The sequence below is a fragment of the Lonchura striata genome, chromosome 2, assembly GCF_046129695.1.
Source record: "Lonchura striata isolate bLonStr1 chromosome 2, bLonStr1.mat, whole genome shotgun sequence".
NCBI lineage: Eukaryota > Metazoa > Chordata > Aves > Passeriformes > Estrildidae > Lonchura > Lonchura striata.
In genome coordinates, this window is record NC_134604.1 from 48,753,046 (window position 1) to 48,774,962 (window position 21,917).

General features: G+C 35.4%; 1 long non-coding RNA gene across 1 annotated transcript; it reads right to left on the reverse strand.

The window, feature by feature from the left end:
- Nucleotides 1-11,234: 11,234 nt before the first annotated feature.
- On the reverse strand, nucleotides 11,235-21,303 carry LOC110480237 (uncharacterized). Its single transcript, XR_002467075.2, has 4 exons — nucleotides 21,205-21,303; nucleotides 15,032-15,110; nucleotides 11,903-12,020; nucleotides 11,235-11,282 (listed from the first exon to the last, which is right to left on the reverse strand). It is a non-coding gene; the product is annotated as an uncharacterized LOC110480237 (long non-coding RNA).
- Between the last annotated feature and the right edge of the window lie 614 nt (nucleotides 21,304-21,917).

Below are 21,917 nucleotides of genomic sequence, written 5' to 3' on the forward strand. Positions count from 1 at the left end.
AGGGTATACATCGGATTTTCACTATTCAAAATGCTTACACCACAGTGCACGAGTTGGGGTGTTTTTATATACATAGTATAGTTACTACCTCTCCCATAATGTCTGAAGAGCAAAGAAAATACACTGTATAATCCATACTACCCCAATTTTTCTGTTTCCAAACATTTGCAGCAACTTAAAAAACATGCTGCTTTTTAGGCTGCGGGCTGGACAGACTGGAAGATTAAAAAATTAAACCGCTATAACCTAGCAAGTCAGTGAGAGGGAACTCAGAGTTTGGACTTCTAGGCCATTGGTTAGGACTGTTTAAATGCTGCATTAATCATACACCATGTCCAAAAAAGCTATCAAATATAGACATAAAGCAAACTGAGTACTTAATATCCCAATAATCAATGCTTATGAAAACATTGTTTTGATTATACTGTTTGTGTTACCTTGCTTGATCGTCCACATCAGTTTCTAATTTCTGAGGGGTCACCTGGTCTGATGAAGGGGCAACCCTGCAATAAGAATGGCACAAGAAGATATTTGAAAACATATTTTATTAGTTAAATGATTCATCTCTGTAGATACCGTATTTTTTTCAGGTGCAACTATAGTGAGTTCACATTGTCTTTTTTTTTTTTTGTTTTTTTTCTTTAAATATATATTTATATATATGTGTGTGTATAAAGAAGTATACATTTATTAAAAAAAGAAATGTAATGCTTTAGTTCACTAGATTACCACATTCACTGAGCCTTTTGAAAAACTAATATCCCTAGACTAGCTATTTTGCTAATATGGATATAATAATAAAGTAGAGTTTCTTTACTGTCCAAAAATCATTTTAGTAGTAAAAAAACTTTGAAAAACCTTTTCTTCAACCTAATATATCTTATTTAGCAAAGAAAAAAGTTTTCTTTAACTAGAAAAGTACCAATATTTTAAAAGCTAAATAAACAAACAGTTACACTTTTCTATTTTTCTCTATGTGAACAATCAAATTGTCACTAGAGGGATACTAGGATTATGAGTAATTATAAGAAAAGGAGAAGGTAGCAGATAAAGTTGATGAGGTTTACCTGCTTCTTTAGAGTATTTTTCTATTAGCATGGCAACTAAACCATGACAAGTTGCAGAGCTGTCTTAATTAAGTCATGAAGTTGCAGGCTGCTTAAGTACTCTTTTCTTAATTTAGACCATGTGAAATTGATATTTAATTAATGAATTAATTTAATAAATTCATTTTCTAAAATTAGAGCAATCTTTGCAGACACTCAGGTTTAGAGTACTTTGCATCAATTCATCTTAATGCCTTCTGTTACAAACCTCTGCATGTGCAGAGCTTCTTGATTTAACTTTCTTTTTATTCATATTGCTTACATGCTCTTTAACAGTTTCTTTTTCTTTGCATAGCTCACACTCTCTTTCACTGACTTTAGAGCAGCAGTTGCATATAAAAGAGTATTTGTATTAGCAACATATATGACTATGGAGCTAACACTGCAAAGCAGTTTTAAATGTTTTATGCAGTTTAATGTTTGTTTTTTTTTTTTAATTTGAGTAAATATCCAGTGAAATATTCTAAGCTACATGCAAATAATTGCATTTCTGCAAAGAAGGAATTTCTCCTTCATGCACTTCTGCAACATCAACTACAGTGGAACCTTCCCAGATAAATTATGCAGTGTTTGTATTATAAATAAATGTAAAATAATTATTGTGGTTTATGCAAAGGAGCATGTTACATTTCTGAATCTACTAAGAAGCAAAGTAAGACATACATTGTTGGAGCCTCTGAATTTTCTGAAGTGGTTCTAGAGAAAGAAAAGAGTAAACATTTCACAAACCAAGTAGCAAAATGTTAGTATCAAAGGACTTTGCAAGATTTAGATCAATCAACAGAAATTACTTTTACTTTCCCTTCCTTCCAAGATAATTTTATTTAAATGTAGAATATATGTTTAACTCAAGTAGCATGATACTAAATTCAAGCCATATTCTTTATTCTAAGACAATCATTCTTCAATTAACATTCTCAAATTAATCACTTTAATTAATAGTGTTTTGTTTTCAGCACACAATCCACAACCATAAAATTCAAATACATTGAGCTGCTTATAGTCTTGGCTCCAACTGCAATTACTTTCAAGTGTTCTATAAAGTGTGTTTAATCAGCTGGAACTGAGGCAAAGAACTCTGGAAGTTTATATATCAAGTATAACTACAAAAGTCTAGAACATCTCATAATCACAAAAGTATATAAATAACACTGACCAAGAAAACCCACATATCCATGGTTGCTGGAATCCCATCCTGAGGGTAACAGAGCAGTCAGCCAATCTCAAATGTGAAGAAAGATGTAGCTGACATAGCTCTTTGCTCAATCTTTAAGACTGATAGTGACCTTTAGAAACTCTGCTTATTAGCATCTATGCATGGCACTTTATTTCCTGAAACTCACAGGCAAGTAAAAGGCTTTCCTTTGATAACTATTTTTAGTTATTATAATATTCATAACTTTAAATAGCTTTCACATCTTCAAAGCACTTTTAAAAGCTAAACCAAGTAATCATTAAATGCCCATCACTTTTTTTACCGAAGTTGTTTGTGATGGCAGCACTGTTAGAGGATCCAGGAAGAGTCATGAAAGCTTCAGAAAGAATATGCCTGTTTTCAGTCTTCTCTGAACTGTGAGACTGGAGGAGTAACTGGATAATTAGTGTTGAGAAGAATACAGGAACTCCAGCTTGCCGTTGGAAGCTGGGTGGATGCCATATAGAACATTATCCTATCCTTTCAAAATTACCATGATCTTAGCAAGATATTGAAATGAAGCCAGATAAATTCTTCTCAGCTGACACATTGAGAACATCTAGTAAGGACTGACTTCAAAGAAAATAAACTTTAACATCTTTGAGCCATCTTTCTGTTAGGTGGAGAGTGACTGAATCTTGGCCAAAAAGATAAAGGGTAGTAATCACAGAATAAGATTAAAAATAATTGCTAAACTTGGTTTTAAGTTTTCCAGTGCCAGACGTTCCATAAACTCCCAGGGCAATAGTCTACCAAGGCTTATATCTAACATCACAGTGTATCCATTCATTTCTGTTTCATTTAATTTCCATCATTGCTGAACATGAGACTCATATTGGAAGTTTCCCAGGTTAAAACTAGGGAAGCAGAAGGCCATGCTACAGAAAATGGTGGGCACAAGAAAAAAATATCACGAAGGTTTATTTATTAATATTTTAAACCATTCAAATTCTGCTTTTAGATACAAGCACAGGAAACATTCCCTGTTCTCTTTCTATTATGCTAGAAAACAACCACAACTTCAGAAATAAACATTAAACATTTATCTGAAAGTAATTTTAGACTGATTGTTCTTGGATATTTTGATGACAGTAGATTAGTAGATTTTGGGGTTTTGTTCACACTGATACCCAAAACGGGCAAGAGTGAGCCCCTGACTTGGTACCAACAAATCCTTTCCCTTATGGCTAGTCTCTCTATAACACATTTGCCTTGAGAAGAATTGATTGGCATAGTCCAAAATGAAACTGTGAAGAAAGAATTGCAAGCATGATAGACAAATTTTGAGATCACTCGCCTAACCTCAGGTTGCTGGCACTTCACATGCTCAGGCCCCAGTCAAACTGAGCATCAGGCTGCCAAGAGCCCAAACAAGTACTTAGGCTTGGGATGCTTTCTCTTTGCCTGGCTCTTCTGCATCAAGCCCAGTCCACCAAAGAACTGCCCTGCTTTCTTGCTCCCAAAATGAGCTCTAGCCAAGAGGTAGGAAATAAGCAGCAATCACTGATACGCACCCTTTGCTTTCCACTTTTTCTGTCGGAGTCTTACTACTTGAAACTGGGGGAGGCATCCAAGATTGCCTGTAAATTTTAATAAACAATATTTTCAGTATTAGTTTAATGCTCTGGACCTGAACTGTGGATGTTAGAATAGAAGTGATGTAAAAGTACCTGGAACTTTTCTTAAATTAAAAGACTGTATGTTGATACTTTTTAGACCATATTTACAGAAAACTGAATGGAATAGGAAATAGTACAGTAATTTTATTTATTGTGAAAAATGTTCTGTGACTCTAGGTGTTTTTTTCTGCAATCTGAGTGGTAAATGGATTTTTCATGGAAAGGACAACCAGATAAAATACACAAAAAGTGTCCAGTATCAACACAAGAAACACAATCAGGCTATTAGAAGTCACATAAAAAGTACAAGCAGTACAATTCATTGATGGCCTTCCACATCTTCCAAGAGCCTGAAGAGAACTACTGGACTGAAAACAGCATAAACTTCCAATAAACAGGTCTGTTAACATAAATACAATGACATTTTAATTTCTACATTCATTAATCTACTGATCAAAATTTTATGCATGAAATATTTTATGCAATAAATATAAAAGACAATCGTGAATGAACAGGATTTGCAACTGGGAAGGATGCAGGAAATTATGGCTATCACCAGCAGTACATTTTAAATTAAATATGTGTTTAGTTGTATACCCTGTTTTTATTCTTGCCTAGATAATGCTATCTGAAATCCAGATTTTTAAAGGTAGCTGTGTAGCATTAAGAAAACAGTGTGATTCATATGCACTGGAACAGCACAGGGTCAAGTTTGGCATCAGAGATTTCACAATTACAGTGAGCTACAATGCTTTAAAACTGGACACTGAAAATGAGTATACCAGCTGAGTTAGGGGCTGTAGCCAAGAGTTAGCACCCATTGTGCCATGGCTCACAAAACTGGCTCTACAAAGATAGAAGTTCTAAATCCCATGGAAAAAGACAAGAGGATGTAAAAGTTTAATCCTTGAAGCTTGCTGAGGAGTTTGAGTGTACTGAGGGAGTAAGAAGGTAATTTTTTAATGCAATGGTGATACATTACTGAAGCTTAACACAGTGCTATAGACACTGGCAACCAAGTAGGGGTGGTAATGAATACCTCTTTTTCTTGATTGGAGAAGTGACTGCAGTGGTTGTGGAGGCTTCATTAGGAGTCCAAGATTGCCTGTTAAGGAAATATACTTAGTGATTTAATCTTCCAAAAGAGTATAATTTAAAATTATTAAAAAAAGAAATCCTATTTCACAAATGTGTATGGTAAATGCTATAACTATGTTTATATACTTCAAAGGACACAAGATGTGGGAGACCTTAAAGGGTTCTTATGTTTAGATAGCTGCATTTTTACTTGATATCCAAAGACATTTCTGACTTGTACCTACACTTTAGTCTCTAAACATTATAATAATAATATCTTTAATTTTCTTACTTTAAATTTTGTTTCTTGTTCAATTAGAATGCTTTATGTTTGATATGTTTGTAAAACTAACAAATAAAATCCAAGCCAGTGATTTCTCATAACATTTTTCAAAAAGTTACTGTCTTATCCTCTGAGATTCTTAATGATAGCAATTGGCAATTCATAATAACAGTACTTGAAGAATAGCACTTTACAAATCATTTTGCTCTCTGACAGGAAAAAATATATACAATTTAAGTCTCTCTTAAGTCCCACTTCAGAATTAATTGTTGGTCTGTAAAACAACCTTCTCCAAAAAAAACCCCATAAATCCAGTTTATATACTTCATGTGTCATCATCTCCATGATTTACAACATAATTGTGCAAAATTATCATTTGAAAGAGTCACCTCAGTTGAACTTTATATGCCAGAGACACTGATTTGCTCTTCAGAGTAATATCTCAACTTTCCATAAGATGACTTTTAATTGCTGTGTTCTCTAGCAACTATGTTCTGTGTAATTTGTTACTGACAGAACTCTACTGACATTGATGAAGGCACAAAGCGATGCATTTGTCCCTTTGTATTTACAAGTATGGTGGCTGAGCTCTTCTGACATTCCTTTTTTAAGTGAACATTTCAATCAGGTACTAGGTAGAAGTTTTTTAGAAAACAGTTTTTCAGTCTTGTGGAATTACATTACATATATAGAGTGGTCACCACTGAATAACAGCAACCTATTAAATAATGTATCAACAATGTTGTGCTAACTTTTAAATTAAAACTGTTTAAATCAAAAGACTGGCCTTCTGACCAAAGAAAATGTTTCCACTGGAAAAATCAGCTAGGGTATCAAAAAATTATTTTTTATGTTTTGGTACTCAAGTTTTCCACTGGCAGTGTACAACAGCATTAAATAGATTTTTTTATTATTATTATTATCCTTCCTCAGAATTATGTATTGTATTTCATAGATTTTCTGCAGAGAATTCTAGAGTTCTGCAACACACCCCCGTTTTTCCTAACACTCTTATTTATTTTTCTTTTTATTTTGTATTTTAAATCCCATAATTATTAAATAATCATTATGCTGAGTAAATGTGTATTTTGAGCTGATGTCCCTTTTAACTGTGTGGAGAAATAGGATTCCTTAAGAAAAATTCTTCTTGTTTAAATGAAAATATTTTTCCTCCTCACCAACTACAAAGAGTCCACAATAATTTAGATATAGAGGCCTACATTCCAGAAGTCAGGTGGTCAAATGAAGCCTACATCAGGCCATATGCCATGCAAATAATTTCTCTGTATAATCCCAGTATGTACATGAATTCTGAAGTTATGGTAATATATAACACTAAGATGATAATGCATGATAAATGATACAGTATGATAAATGAAAAATTATAATGCATAATACTTAGATTATAACAATTCTGAAATTCATACCTGTTGTTTTGCTTATGGTTCAGTGTTGGGGATTTACTTATTTTATCAGTATCACTTCCGGCTGGAATTCTGTCAGAAACACAGGAATTCTTTATAATACACACTCTAATTCTTTAATCCATTTTCAATAAAATTAAAATATGGAGTATCATTTTGCCCTGTGTACTGATATCCCAGTATCACAAATACTCCAGTATCACAAAAGGTAGAGAACAGAAGTTGAAATTACATAAATTTAGTGCATTATTATCTGAAGAGTCTAAGTAGCTCACTGAAAAAGTTTTCCAAGATGAAGTTCAAAAAATAATACTGTATTAAACCTCTCTGTTGCTAACAATTTATTACAACTCCTTTAAATTAGGTCAAAACACCAGAAAGAAAGCAATGTTCAGTCAAGCAGTACTTACAGAACTATTGCCTTTTCCTCTGCCTCACCATTCCTAGAGAGATGCAACAGACTTGTTTTATTTAAAGATTGAATAGGTCAATGTGATGTGAAAATCTAGTGCAAAATCCCTGGCAAAGCATGGTATTGACCTACAGGAATAATTTCTATCAAAGAAGTTGGATTCTTTGTGCTTGAACTGATTTCATTAAGCCATGAAATGTACATGAAGAAACAACCACATGATTTTTCAAGCACTTTATGTATTCTACATAAAGCATTCTACTTGTTGCCTAAACCCCTTAAAGATTTTCACAGAAAACAGTATGTAGCTATCATAGCTGAAGCAGATTAGGTTCTTATTTTATTCCGTCTTACTTCTGATATATAGAACATTCTTTTAGTAAGAACTGGGTGACTCTGAAAAGCTTAACTATAAAATTATGTACACTGAAATACTAAATTGAGAGGGTTATCTTAAATATTTTATTAAATCAGCTGAAACACATCTTGAGCTACAACTTTTATACCATTTTTTATATTTAATTATTTATTCTCATCTATAAACTGAAGCTATAGAGGCAAAATAATTAATCCTCGAAGTATAATCTGATGTTACGTGTAAAATATTTTGTATCCTTCCTTCAAGCAGCACAGAATACTGTTGTATTTAAGGAAAAGTCTTCCAGGGAATTCTGGGACACAATCTGCACCAGCGTGTGCTCTGTGTCTTTTGTAAATCTTAAATGCAATTTTGCAAAGAACCGTCTCCTATCAGGGCAGCATGTGATGTGACAGCAGCTACAATCGCTGGGAAGGTCACTAGAGGTCTCACTAACCCTGCTGGCATTGCTATGGATGCAAACCCGAGCGTTCCCACCCATTCGCCAGTGAACCTGCATTTCTTTCACGTGTCATCACCTATTTTCAAAATAAAGTGCTTTACATAGTTTTGTATTTTCTCATTTTAAAGTCTTAAAGGTTCGATCTGGCATCCTACTCCATTGCTGCCCAATTAGCAGAAGTGTAAAAAAAAATAAAAAGTGAAAGGTAAGCATTATTTTAACTTCTTGTATAACTTTCGAGCTTCTGATAAGGAATCAAAGAATATCCTCTGTTCACACCCACAGCTCTGTCTCAAACAGACACCCCTGGATCAATGGTCCATTTACACATGCACGGTTTATCTGAACCAGGTTAAATTTTTGGCCTCCACAATATCCTGTGGTGGTGACTCCTACAATTAATGCATGCATTAAAGGAAAAGCAAATGTTCTTTTCTTTTTCTTTCCTTTTCTTTCTTTCTCTCTCTCTCTCTCTCTTTCTTTATTTGTTTCATTTTTTTTATCTTAATTCATTACCCAAACATTTATAGAGTATCTCCCCATTCTTACAGTACAACAAACAGAAAATATTCTTTCATTACTCAGTTTTCCTATATTATACTTTTCCAAGCTGAGGACTTTTTGTCTTTTCAGATATTTTTCATATGAAAGCTATTCCATCCTTTCTCACCTTCCTCCTTAATCTTTTTTTTCTGGTTCTATTACAGTGTCTTCATATCAGCAAAATGATGCATGGGGGAGTGTTCAAGATGTGGAAAGCAGGTTCGAACCACACATTGCAATGGTTTCTGGTTTGATCTCTGATCCTAGTAATTTCTATCATTCCAAAATATTAGATTATTAATAAAGCAAACAATGAAAGTATGTAATTTACTTCTGTCTCATCTATCCAGATCTAATTGCTATAGATGCAGTTGGGATTTAGTGTTGCTGGAAGCTATTCTGGATTTAGGATCATTTAGTACATGGAAAAATAGCATGTAATTTTCATCCCTACCTGACTTATAATGTTTATCCCATCTTTTGTCAAATTGTTAGTTATTTCCTAATAATACTTCTGCTTCCTCTAGGAAGGATGTTCTTCATTTGGTACAATTCTTAGTTACACCTAAAATCCTCTTTTTTGGTGTACCTTGTCACCAGTTGCATATTAAGAACCCTTTATGTTAGATATTTGTGTGTATGAAAAGTCAGCTTACAACCCAAAATAATTCAGATACTTTAATATCTCTGCATAAATCAAAAAGATATCAAGTACAAAAGAACAGTGCTCCTCAGTGACCTTGTAGAAACTAGATTTGTCCTATGACTTCTAAATTAGAAAACAGGGTTTGAGCCATAAAAATCAAGCTTGAAAAATTGTTTTGAAGTGAGTGGCCATCTGGATAAGTGTGACATAGGTGATATATGCTACTTGAATTTCCAAAATACTTCACAGAAGTCTGTTTTAAACTGACCTCCTATGGGTAATATAGCAAAAAAAATGCTTAAAATGTAAGAAACAAAGGTTTGAAATAAATGGCAAGTTTCCAGAGTGGAAGCAGAGATCTGTACAAAACCTGTGTTCTTCCATACATTCATGAATTATCTGTAAAAAAGGAGAGTGGGATGATGTTGCTTGCCAATGTAATTATTTCATGGTAGTCAAAACAAATGGTGACTGGCAAAGCTTTTCAGAAGTCATCTGCTAACATGTCATATTTCTAAAATGCCAGATGACATTCACTTTTATTGGATGCAAAGTAATGCCTGCCAAGAGAAACAATTGATCTCTGAACTAGCAATTATCACTCAGAAAAGAAATCTTGGAATTACATAGACAATGTTGTCAAAATTAAAACTCACTTCTTAGCAGCACTCAAAAGAGCAAACTCAATGTTATGAAGTACAAGGGGAGGAATTGAAAATGAAATAGAAATCCTTGTTATTATTCTTCTGTGTACATACAAGGTATGCACAAATCTTAAACACCTACATGGAGAGTTGAATTCCCAGATCAAGAAACTAATGTGGAAATGGAAAAGATACAAAGAAGAGCAACAGGTAAATTGAAGTAATACAATAGCTTCCTCATGATGAGTGAACCAATACAGCAGGATTCACTGGGCTGTAGAAGAATAGGCAGGGAGATGATACTGCACAGGTCTCTAGCCTATTCTTTTTCAAACTCCTGTGGAGAAGGTAAATTTTATGTGACAATTTTGCATTGTTTCTTACTAGAGAAGTAAGGATCATGAAATAATATAACACAGTGCTAAAACCCAACTAAATAAAGTGCACTTTTCCCACAGAGTGCATTTAAGTGCTGGTTCTCATAGCCTCAGCGTGTTCTGGATACCAGATGTTAATCGTGGCTGGATTTTGAAAATGCAACACAGAATCTGCAAACACCAGCATGGTCATGTCTTAACCCAGCAGAGGTCAAGGCTGAACAGAACATTCAAATTAAGCACCTGTATGACAAGCATGACTGATATTGGTACTGATCATAGTATCTGCAAAGAGCTATGGGTTTAGCCACCCTGTGCTTAGCTATTGAAGATACGGCTTTGGTTTAGAGTTTGAAAAGAAGAAAATTGGAGAGGAGTGGTTATCAGCTGTGGAAAGATACTTAAATTTATGAGGACAAGAATACACAGAAACAGGTACAAAAAAAAAAAAAAGCTATCAAAAGAACCTTTTCTCAAATGACATTTTCATTTGTCTCATTGAAAATTTGTGCAAAAATCATTCAAAGTCTTTTGCTTAGATGCTTAATAAATAAGAAAACTTCAAAAAAGCACTGACTTCATTCATGCTTTCCTTTTTATGGCCTCTCACAGGTATGACAATCCAAACATACCATACATCCAGAAAAAGAGCCCTACCTGTCCAAGGTGGTATCAGATCTGTATCGTCCAAGAACAGCTTTCTGATCTTCCTTTTCATTTGTGCTACTGCTGTAATTAAAAAAAAAAAAAAATAGAAATGCCACTATGGTCACTGATTTTATTGAAAAACTCATCATTAATAAAAAAGTATCTATGTCTCAGATTAAAGTATCATAAAGGGTTTTAGACCATTCAGGTGTCAACAGATAAAACCCTGGATCCACTGCAATGCTTAATTATTGACACTGGAGTCAGATTTACAATGAAAAGATGTATAGACTAAAACTGAACAAAGCAAGTTCTGACTTTTCATACACACAAAGCAAGTTCTTTGCTTTGTTCATGATATAGAAAAAAGGATACTCAGTTTTTGGTAATATAATCAGAAAGGCATTCAGATATTCTACCATACCTGTGCAAGCTATCTTGGGATTTGTATTGGTTAAGCACCGCCCTTCCGTAGTTTTCATCAGCACTTCAAGCAAAAGAAAAACAGTAAGTATTAAAAAATAGATAACTTTTTCTTGGCAAAAGATATTCTGCCTTCAATCAGATTTCACAGCTGTCTACTACCACTGTAATTTCACCAGCTGCAGAACTCTGCAGTAGAAAACTCCAGACATTTTGGAGTAAGAATTTTCTCTTCCTACAAGCTGTTCACGGACCAGATAATGATAAAATGGTCCCAAGGCATTGTTTCTGCTGTCATTTAAGTCCTAGTTTATGCTAGAGAAAATTCAATCTGATTCTGACTTAGGCTTCATAAGAGCTTGCCAAGATTTATAATCTTCTTGCTTATAAAAAGATCATAGTCTTGCAACCTAGAGACATGTGAAATGTGGGATTTTACTTGTAGGGCAGAACTTCATTAAATACTCAGCACTCAAAACTCCCAATGAAAAACAGACAGTGAATATTCAGCAAATTAATACTTCCAAAAAGCAATCAATACCTCATCAAAATAAATAAATGAGTTATTTGATTGAATTCCTCTAGTTCTGGATGACACCATCCATGCAAAAGTAGACACTCCATGCAAAGGTAAATGGCATACTGAACGAAATACGGAAAAAATGCATTTCCTATTTTTCTTACCTTTCCTCTTCAGGTCTCTTCTTTATCCAGCTGTTATCTTGCAAAAGGGTCCGTCGTTTATTAATATCATGAGTAGCCTGTTGTCTGCTTTTAATTGCAACAGAGGGACTCTTCTTATCTGAAAATGCAGAGAAACTTGCCTTGAAAATGAACATGTAGAAAAACTTTGTCAGCCTAAAGTGCTATTACATCGGTTGAAATAGATAAAAGTTTCATACAGATTGAATTTCAGTTATCACACCTGTTTAATCCAGATTGCTTCTTGAAAAGTTTGTAGCTTCACATGAAGGGTCTGCAGAAGCCCAACTTAGCAAACTAAATTCAGTTTCACCCTTAATATGAAACTGCTCTACCTGTTTCTAATGTAAACACATTTCACAGATCTGATAAAAGAATTATGAAATTTATGTAGCACAGTAATCCCAGGAAAGTCAAACTAATGAATCCTGTTTCCTGGGGTGTTGTCTGTGAGTTTTGTATTTGCAGATGTGTGACAGGATACAAATTTTGAAAACATGCAGCTTAAAATATGTGGATTTTCATGTTTCCTAAAGAGTCAGACTCCCCCTGAAGCTTTTTCCTCAAAGGCTGAATGAACAGTTTCTTTACCAGTCAGTTACTTAATCAGAACTTCAATCAAAACAATACCTTTACAGCAAATTTAACTAATATTGGTGTATGTTTTAAAAGGTTATTGGGAGAGACAGACTGACATGCTGAACAAACATGGAAGCCTTACTTTTGAAAACAACCTGAAATATTTTCTCCAACAAGACTGATATTTAGTGTATTGGGAAAGTAACAGTATGATATTCACTTGATTTGGGAGAATAAGGATTCTTCCCTGTATTAGAAAGCTGATGTTTATCTCCTTTGGTTTTTTTCATGAAGATTTTGGCCCATTTTGCTAGCAAAAATATGCAACAGCTCTTCTATAGTATTCTCAGTCCACCTAAGTTTCATATCATCAGCCTGTTGGGGGTAAGAGGAAATATTGTTGTGATATTTTAACATGGCCTATTAAAATAAAAATATAGAAGTTCAGACTGAATAGAAATTCCATTTTTTAAATTGCCATATTTGCCCTAAATTTTTCCAGAGAAGAGAGGGCGAAATATTAAATATGCAAAATCCTTTTTAATACAACTAAATAATAATTAAAAAAAAAATATGGAAAGTACAGAGGACCTTGTGTTTTCTTCTAAAGACCCTCATGGTTTTCTCCATTAATTCCTCATTCTCTGAGCATTCACGCAAAAGGATTTTCAAATTTCAGGAGACATCACTATCTGGTGTTCAGTAATCAAACTGTAGATCTTGTGTGTAGAAAGAATATGCTCCAGAGAAAACACATGCAGTCAGTAATATGCTATTTATCAGAGCTGTGTTTTGGCATTCTGCTCTGATTTATAGAAAAATGTACTTCTTGCATTTAATACAAGAACTTCACCTGTAGTGATAACATTAAAAAATTACAAATAGCTACAGTGAGTGAAAGACCAAATCATAATAAAGCACCAAAACATTTCTCTTAAGTGACAATGGTCAAGAGTGAATTTTTAAATACTTTTTTTAGTAAAAGTAGATAAAATAGAGATAAAATTCTTTAAAAAGAGATAAAATTCAGTCTAAAAATGTATATATGTCTGTAACTCAAGCTGTCCCTCTTTCAATTCCTTATAGATACACATACTGCCTAGTGAAAGAGAAGCAAGAAAGGTTTGGACTCATCACTGATGTTTCCTAGCTGCAAATGTTGTCTGGTTCTGTGTTGGACTTGCTCTCTCCAAGACTGAGTTGCTAGAGAAGTGGCATGTGTTTTAGAAGCCACAGCTGTGCTAGCACAGATGTGTGCTTCCATCTCTTTGATTTGATACCTAGGTTTGGCTTTCTTCTTTTTAAGCAGCATTGATCCAGCCAATTGACCAATGACCAGGGACAGGAAAAATGCCATTTGTAAGAATGAGCTGACAGTCACGGCAGATTAACAAAAACTAATCTATCCTCACTGCATGAATTCTGCATCAGCCTGTTCACTGCCTATTGAGCTAGTTTTACTCTTGAAAATATTTATTAAAATACGACTTTAAAGACTTCAAAAAAAAAAATGATGGCATTCCAGCTTTGCCTGAATAGCTCCAGTGGGTTGTCAAAAATCACTTGGATTTCTCAGTAATTGTGGCTTTTTAAATGGCTAAGTGCAAAGAATGTTTCATGAAATATAAAGGCAGTTGACAAAGAATATATAGTTTTTTTTTGTTAAGAAACACTTGACAAGTGCTTAGCAAGCAATCTGCTAATGCCTGAGGCCCTGGGCTAGCAGAACAGTACCCTTTTCTGGCCTAATGAACTTTCTCCTGAGCTTCAGCTAAAAAATTAAACATTGATCTGATACAACAGATTAGGTCACACGAGCACAGGCAGATGCAGTTCATCCCTGTCTTTATTTGACAATAAAAATTTATGTTCTCAATGCAGTAGAGCCAAGGAGCTCCCTGCTGTGCCTACATGAATTTTGGTACACTTGAGCCTGGCACATCCCACTTGAAACAGGTCCTCATGCATCTCAAAACCTTTCAGTCTATAGAAATATTTATGAGGTTCGAAATGGAAAATTTCATCATGTTTCTAGTTTGCTTCTGGTTATTTCTCTGCATAGAAAGCAAATTCCAGCCCTCCTTGAGTTTTACTCCTCCAGAAGAGTAAAAAATCCCATCAGACAATGATTAAAGAGCTTTTCTCTCCCCTTCCAACATAATACTTTCCCTCAATTTCTCCTAATTTTCCCTGTGCGAGTCAAAGAGACCATGCTGAAGCCAATGGATCTTCCCGCTGCCCTTACAGCACTTCGCTCCTGCGGGTTTTCCATGACAACCTCGCCACCGTGCCCCACACAGCGCGGCTCCCCCGCCCCACCACACTCCAGAGGTGTTCTGCCCTCAATCCCTGCCAGCCACAGTTTATGCCCAGCACCAAGAGTCTGGAATCTGAAGCGGGTCACGGTGTCCCTGATCCTGCCACTGCCCCGTGAGGGAGCCGCGCCGGGGCATGGAGAGACCTGGAGAGGAGAGAGGCCAGCCCCAGCCTGCAAGTGCCCCTGGAGCGGGAATGGAGGAGACTCAGTGTTACCGCTTGGATTTGGAGACTGTTTTCGTATGTTGAAAGCTGACATTTGTCCCGTGGGATTGATCCGTTCTTCTGCGGGAATCTGAAAGAAAACAAGACAAAAGAAAGGAAGTGAGCGCTGACAGTGGGATTAGGAATGGGCCCCAAAGACAGGTTAGGTTTGCTGTCCACTTCAGTCATCTCCTTGCACAAGTTTAGTCTGACAGGCTGGAATGGCTGAGGGCTGGCCACAGCCTCCTCAGAGTGAATGTGGTGGCTTTTCCCTGCCTGGTGACAGCTATGTGCATTCCTGCCCTGCCCCTCGGACTGTCACCCTGGCCCTTCCCTGTTGGGAGCTCCTTCCCTGAGAGCACTTGGTGTGGAGAGAGCCTTCAGGGCCAAGAGGAGTGCTGCAGACTGGGATGAGGTGATAAGCTTAAGGGGAAGATGGCATCAGCCCCTGGCACAGCACCTGGAGCACAGGTGAGCTCATCTTCCCTCACACTCAGTGGCCAGCAGCTGATGCAGAGGACCAGGACAGAAAGCAGTTCTGCTGCTCTGCAAATGTTTTCCAATCACTGACTTCTCCCCTTACTTCAAATCAGGTTAAAAGCCTCCAAGACTGATGATTTATATATATATATATATATAATTTGGGAGTTGAGCCACCCAAAAGAGTTCATGTTTTGCTTTGAAAGTGGATTGTGAATACCAGGTTTCCTAGAGAAAGCATCAAGCAGAACATAATGACATTTCAATGACAGAAAATTCTCCCTCAATTTAAAAGAGCCCCAAATGCTAACATTGACTTAAGAGTTTGGGCAAAATGGACCCTCTTTAGTAAATGGATTCCTTTTTGTAAAGCAGCATTTTCCAAGGAAACAATGTTATGCTGGAAAGCCCACAACCAGCTCCACTGTCAGGCTGCTAAAATTTACAGAAGCACCAGAAAACTGACAGAAGCAGTCCTCAAAAATCAGAAACATTCCTGCTCCTCTGGATGACAAAGCTATCCTTTTTTTCTTTTTGCAGACATAAAGTGTATTGCTCACACACCTAAAATATTCCTCACACACCTAAAAGGTGGTGTCTCACCTTGGAGACACTGAGGCCTGTGTCTCTGTCTTTACTGAAGGAAGGTGAAGATTTTGGATTCTGGCAAAAGCTTAAGAATAATGCTTACACTGACAATAAAACATTGTGGCTGCCACAAAGGATTGCACTTAGAGTAGATTTTTCTTTTCTATGCTTTTGCTGCCAGCAATTACTAAAAAAAAAGATTATGGTTAAAAAAAAAAAAAAAAACAAAAAACCTGCACAAAAATAATCCCAACCACCTCCCCCCCCAAAAAAAAAAAAAAAAAAAAAAAAAAATAGCCTCCCAAAAAATATCCCAACATAAACAAACAAACAAAAAGAAGTATTCAACAACTAGAGATTCTTCTAGAAAGTAAAGATATAAACACAAAACTAATACTGGAGTCCGAAGTCTGCATGTATCTTAACCAGTTGTGAAATTCCAAATATTTCTTAAGAGTTTAAAATTCTGGCATTTTGGAAGGTTCCTAGGTGCATTCCATTTTTTTAACCTTAGTTGTTGCTATCAAGCAACCATTGGCACAGTGTGTGTAAAAAGCATGTGACTGCTGGATCTGGTTCCCACACAATAAAAATATGCCCAGGGCTATGGTGAGGCTTATTTATTTTGCAATAGGTTATAAAATCCCTTTAAAAAATATTTATGTAAGGTTTTGAGCATACGTGAACCGAGTTGCCTGGAAACTGTTCAGGTAGGTTATCAAGAAATCAGTTTTTTTAGTTCCCGCTTTCACTATAAATTTTCCTGAACTGTCCCAAGATGATAGAGAGGTCTCTGATTTACTTTTCCAGCCTAGGTACAGCTGGATATCTGATGTAATCAGTCCCAGGATAATAGAAAGTTTGATATTTCAGTATATTTTCAAGCAATGAGAACTGGAATTTCTTCATCACAGGTAGTATAGAGATGAATCCTTGCATAGAAGGATTCTGGATTTATTTTCTATTAAGTACTTTGAAAGCCATTTGCTAAGGGAAATTAATTATAAAACTTTGAAAAAGGAGACTTCTTTTGTGAAAATCAAACCAAATGAAAAGTGATAAAGAGGTTTGCAACTCCTCTTGTTATCCATAAAATTTTAGTGTGTTTCTTTCATCCACCAATATTTAATTGGTACTGGGTTTTTTCTCATCCTATATTAATTTTTAAATATTTTTAGGGCAAAACAATATTTCTGTTGCACATGTGTACAGCATCTATAATAAACAGCTGTATAGTGTCCCAACCCAAAAGCAGTAGGCATAAATGAATCTAAGAAACAGGTACACTCCCTTTTACAGTCAGCATGAAAATGTGCCAGGTAGTCTGAAATTTTAAACCCAGGAATTTTAGTCCTACTGAATACTGCCATTTTGTCCTCAAGGCTTTCCTCTTACTTCTGAGCTTTCAAGTTGTGTATCAAAGATTAATTAATTAAAATTTAAAATGCAAATTTAAAAAAAAAATCTTACTTTAATCTGTAGCACAGACAATCAAGAATCATCAAGCTAAGATTTAAATTTTAGGGCTTAGAAATGAAAAGAATCTTGCATAAAGAGGTAGAATAGAGTTCATCAAAGCCTTTTTCTTTGGCCTTCACTATTTTGAACTCAGTGTGTGTTTGTACCTGTGTATTTGAAAAGGGGAGTGGACTAGAGATTATGAGGATCACATTAGTTTAAAAATATCACCTCATAAAGATCTGAAACTGTCACATTATTCACACAGGTCAGTGAACAGCTCATCTTCAGACCATAGGGAGATAAACAAAAAGTTTTTTTTGTGAGAAAGCAGAGTTATAGCTTTCTGTACTATACTGTAGTAGTAAATGATGTTCAGACATTTTTAATAAGTTCTCAACCACAGAAGCAAAACAACTCAGCCGGAATGCAAAACAAAAACAAACAGGAATGCAACTCCAGTGTAATTTGAATTTAAAAACAGCGTCAGGAAATCTAAATGAAAATTAAAACTGCCCTGGCCAGTCCAGTAAGCAGCTCCCAAATGGTTTTAAGACATGCCAGTCCTAGATTCAGACTATCAAACATTTTATGGGAAATCCAAACATAATCCCAAAGAAATTCAGAGAAACTTCAGACATGGCTTCAGGGAAAGTAAAAGTCCATCTAACCTGGCAAGAAGTTACGCCAAAAGCAGCACAAGTCTCTTAACACTATTTTTATCACAAATACTGGTATTTACACTTCTACATCTCCTTTTCATCTCCTGCAGTGACTGATCAGCAGAATACCTCAGGCCTGCCTTAAAATTCTGAAAGCCAGACCTTCTAGTTTTCAGATGATCTGACCACACCCATTCCTCCACCACAGAGTCCTTTTGCCTTCCTTCTCCTCTTGGCTGTAGCTGTCTATGTGATTAGGCTTCACACATATGCATTGCTGTATTAAAAAAAATACATAATAATAGAAGCATTTCCTGTAAGATTCATGTTTTCCACATCAGACTGAACTAGTTTCAACAAAAAAATCTTTGCTCTTTGGCTTCTAGCTATGACAGTGATTATGACCTTATTCATAAGAAGTCAGTTGATATGCATTTTGCTTCTAATAAATCAATATTAATTTCCACAGCTTAGAGGCAAGAAGCCTCTGCATTATCATCACACTGTATAATAAGGAATTCAGCATAGTAAATGTTGAAGGACTGTTGAGAGAGATACACCTTCTTCTCTTAAAAGTCAAAATATTTGTTTTTATACTGAGGATTTTAATATAAATTCAAATGCCTGAAATGTCAAATTTCCTGCTATTATTAATGAACTAAGTAATACAAAAAGTGGTAGCTGAGCAACTGATTTTAAAAAAGGAGTGTTTCAGAATTTGCCTGTCATCCAACTTCTCATGATGTATTGCTAAACCAGCCTCAATTGTAGAGAAGTTGCTGAGATTGGCATGTCCACATGAAACACCAGCTGGAATAAACAGGTTCTGTATACACAAACCACAGCTTGCTGGCTGCTGTTTTCTACATGATCTTCAAGTTCCAGCTTTTTGAAAGCATCTAATATTTGCCATGTGAAAAAGAAAATTGGCCTATATTTCATTCTTTCTTTATCCCAAATATGAAGCTTGCCACCAAAATTTGATCTTCTTGAAGAGCTACTCTGCTCTGAACTAAGCTGAACAGTCAGTATCATGTGAGCAACCAGAGCTCAGAATTCTAGAATCATTCCATAAGAACTGAAGACTTCAGCTCTACTTTTTATTTTCCTTTGTTTTCCCTTGTAACTCTTAAATCTATAGTGTGTATCTTTCATTTATGTGAGCTGAATGTAGAGAATATGATGGTTTAAAGAAAATCACATTTGGTCTGAATTACAGTTATGAAAGATACAACAGAGTTTCCTTGCTTTCAGTTAACTTTCAAGTCAGCAAACATAATTTCCTCCATCATTTCTCTTGAATATAGTGTGAGCAAGCAACTGAATTAAGTAATTCTGACTTGATACAGGATAAAGATTTCCAAGCCATAACTAAGACACTGGGGACACACATAATTGCAGCTTTTCTTCTAGCAATGCACCTGTAAGTGTATGATCTTTCTGGTCTGGAAGTCAATAGCAATTTTGCTGTTGTCCATATCCATTCTTTCTCCCCTCAGATAACAGTGCTGTGACTGGGCTGTCAGATCTGCTTACTTATACTTACACTCAAATAAGACTTTCCTGATTGTAGATAAAGGCTCTTTTGCAAATCACCATCACAGCCAGAAACATTCAAGATTATACAATCCTTCATAAATCCAAACTTGTTATTACAGACAAGAATATATTCTCTTCAAATAGCTTTAAAGGCCCCTTCTGTCAGATGCAGATCTATATGTATAACCGATGCTCTATTTTCTTCCCTACACAATTGCCAACAGTAACATGATTCTGTTTGTTTGGCAATTAGTTAGTCTTTTTGTCCTTTTGATGAAAACTATATTTAAAAATTACTACATTTATTTTACAGACATTAAACAATCACAAAATGTGTTCCTAAACAGAATTTTTTCAGGAGGTACACCTGAGCATCAGAGCAATCATCAGAGCAATAGCCATATAATACATTTGTGAACCTCTGGGAATAATACATTGTGTTTACATAAATATTTTACTCTACCGTTTTGTCCAAAGAACTAATAGCACAGAAAAGAGTGCAGAAATAACAGAAATAACATGTGTATTTGTAAGAAAGAAAATGGGCAAGATAGGACTAGAGACCACGTGAATGTATGTCAGCAATCATTCATCTATTTGTAGCTGAAAGAGCTCTCAAAACTGGTTTTTCAAGATGTGGGCGGAGGAGATTCTGTTTTGAAAGAAGCTGTGGAACTGTCACTAATGTAAAATCAACTAGATCACAATCCAAATTTGTATATATTTTCAAATTAGAAATACACATTCAGTTTTAAATGTAGATTTTTGTTTTTAATGGAGTGTAGAAAAGAGGATGATAATTTTAATTTTCTTTATCCAGCTGTCATTCAATTCACTAGATTTTTGATTAAGAACCCTTCCTGTTTATACATGTGTTCTGATCATTGTATAGGTAAGTCCTTGCATTAAAGTAGAATGGGTATTTTTGCAAAGGTAAAAATTAAAGGGAACTGTTGTTTTGTTTTGGGGTTTTTTTCCCAAAATAATAAAGATAATTCAAGAATCATAAAAGAGTAAATAGTCATTAATTTTAGATAAAAAATCCAAATAAAGAAAAAATCTGAACAATAAAATGAACTAAAGAGCAAAAATTACAATAAAACAGCCATTCATGAAAAGTGGTCTGAACAGTGAATTTATCATCAGAGAATTATCACTAGAATAGAATAAAATAAAATAAAATTGCTAGAATAAAATTAGCAGTGTAATATAAATAATGAAATCATTAAGATGGTATGGACAGAAGAAGTCAGAAACATCCCAGTAATCTGAACACCAAAACTGTATAATTTTCAGCGCTTCATTTTCATAGTCAAGTTCTCCATATTTCTTGAAAATCATATTCTTTGAAATAGCATCCTAAACTGGACATTAAAAAAATCACAGACTATCTGAAAAAGTAGGAGTTTCCCTACATGGTAGGGAACAGTATAAAACCAGAACAGTTAACATCCTTACCTAGGTATGGTAGAAGTTCGTGTCCTGGCGTGGCTCAGTGTAGTTATTCTGGAAAGGAGGCACAATCAAAGCAGACAGAGAGCTGAACTGTTCTTCCCCATCCAGCTGTCTGAAAAGCCAAGAGATTTCTCCTTCCGAGGCTGAGTCACTTAAGGAGGAGGTAGGAGGTGTGGAAAAGGGTGGCACCTTGTAGAAATACCAGATCAATTAAGAGTACGGGTGAGTTGTTGTCCTTCTGTGCTTGCTGTTCTTTTCAAGTACAGTAGGGTTGGGTTTCACAAAATGAACTGCCTTCACAGACCTTGAAAACAGAAAACCAAACATTTGGAAAAATATGCTAGAGTCATTTGGATTTTCCACAGAAATACATGTTGCAGAGCTATAGGGCTGCCTCTCAGCCACAGTTGCAGGTATTTACAGGGATGAGCATGAAGTAACACCGTATTTCACCAAAAAGTAGTTCTGCAGGAGTGCTACGTGGAGATCACACACTGGGATCTGATCTTCATGAAGTATTTGCACCGTTTGGGTATGTGGGCAGAGGCAAAAGATCTGGGGGGAAATCCCTCCCACATGAGATCTTGTTGCATGTCTCTCTTATCTCTGCACATTTGCATTTCTCCTTTAGTACCGCCAGCAATAAACAAACGAGGGAAGAACTTGTGTTCACTTTTTTTTTCTTTCTTTTAAATGGCTGCAAATAGTTTTGTAGG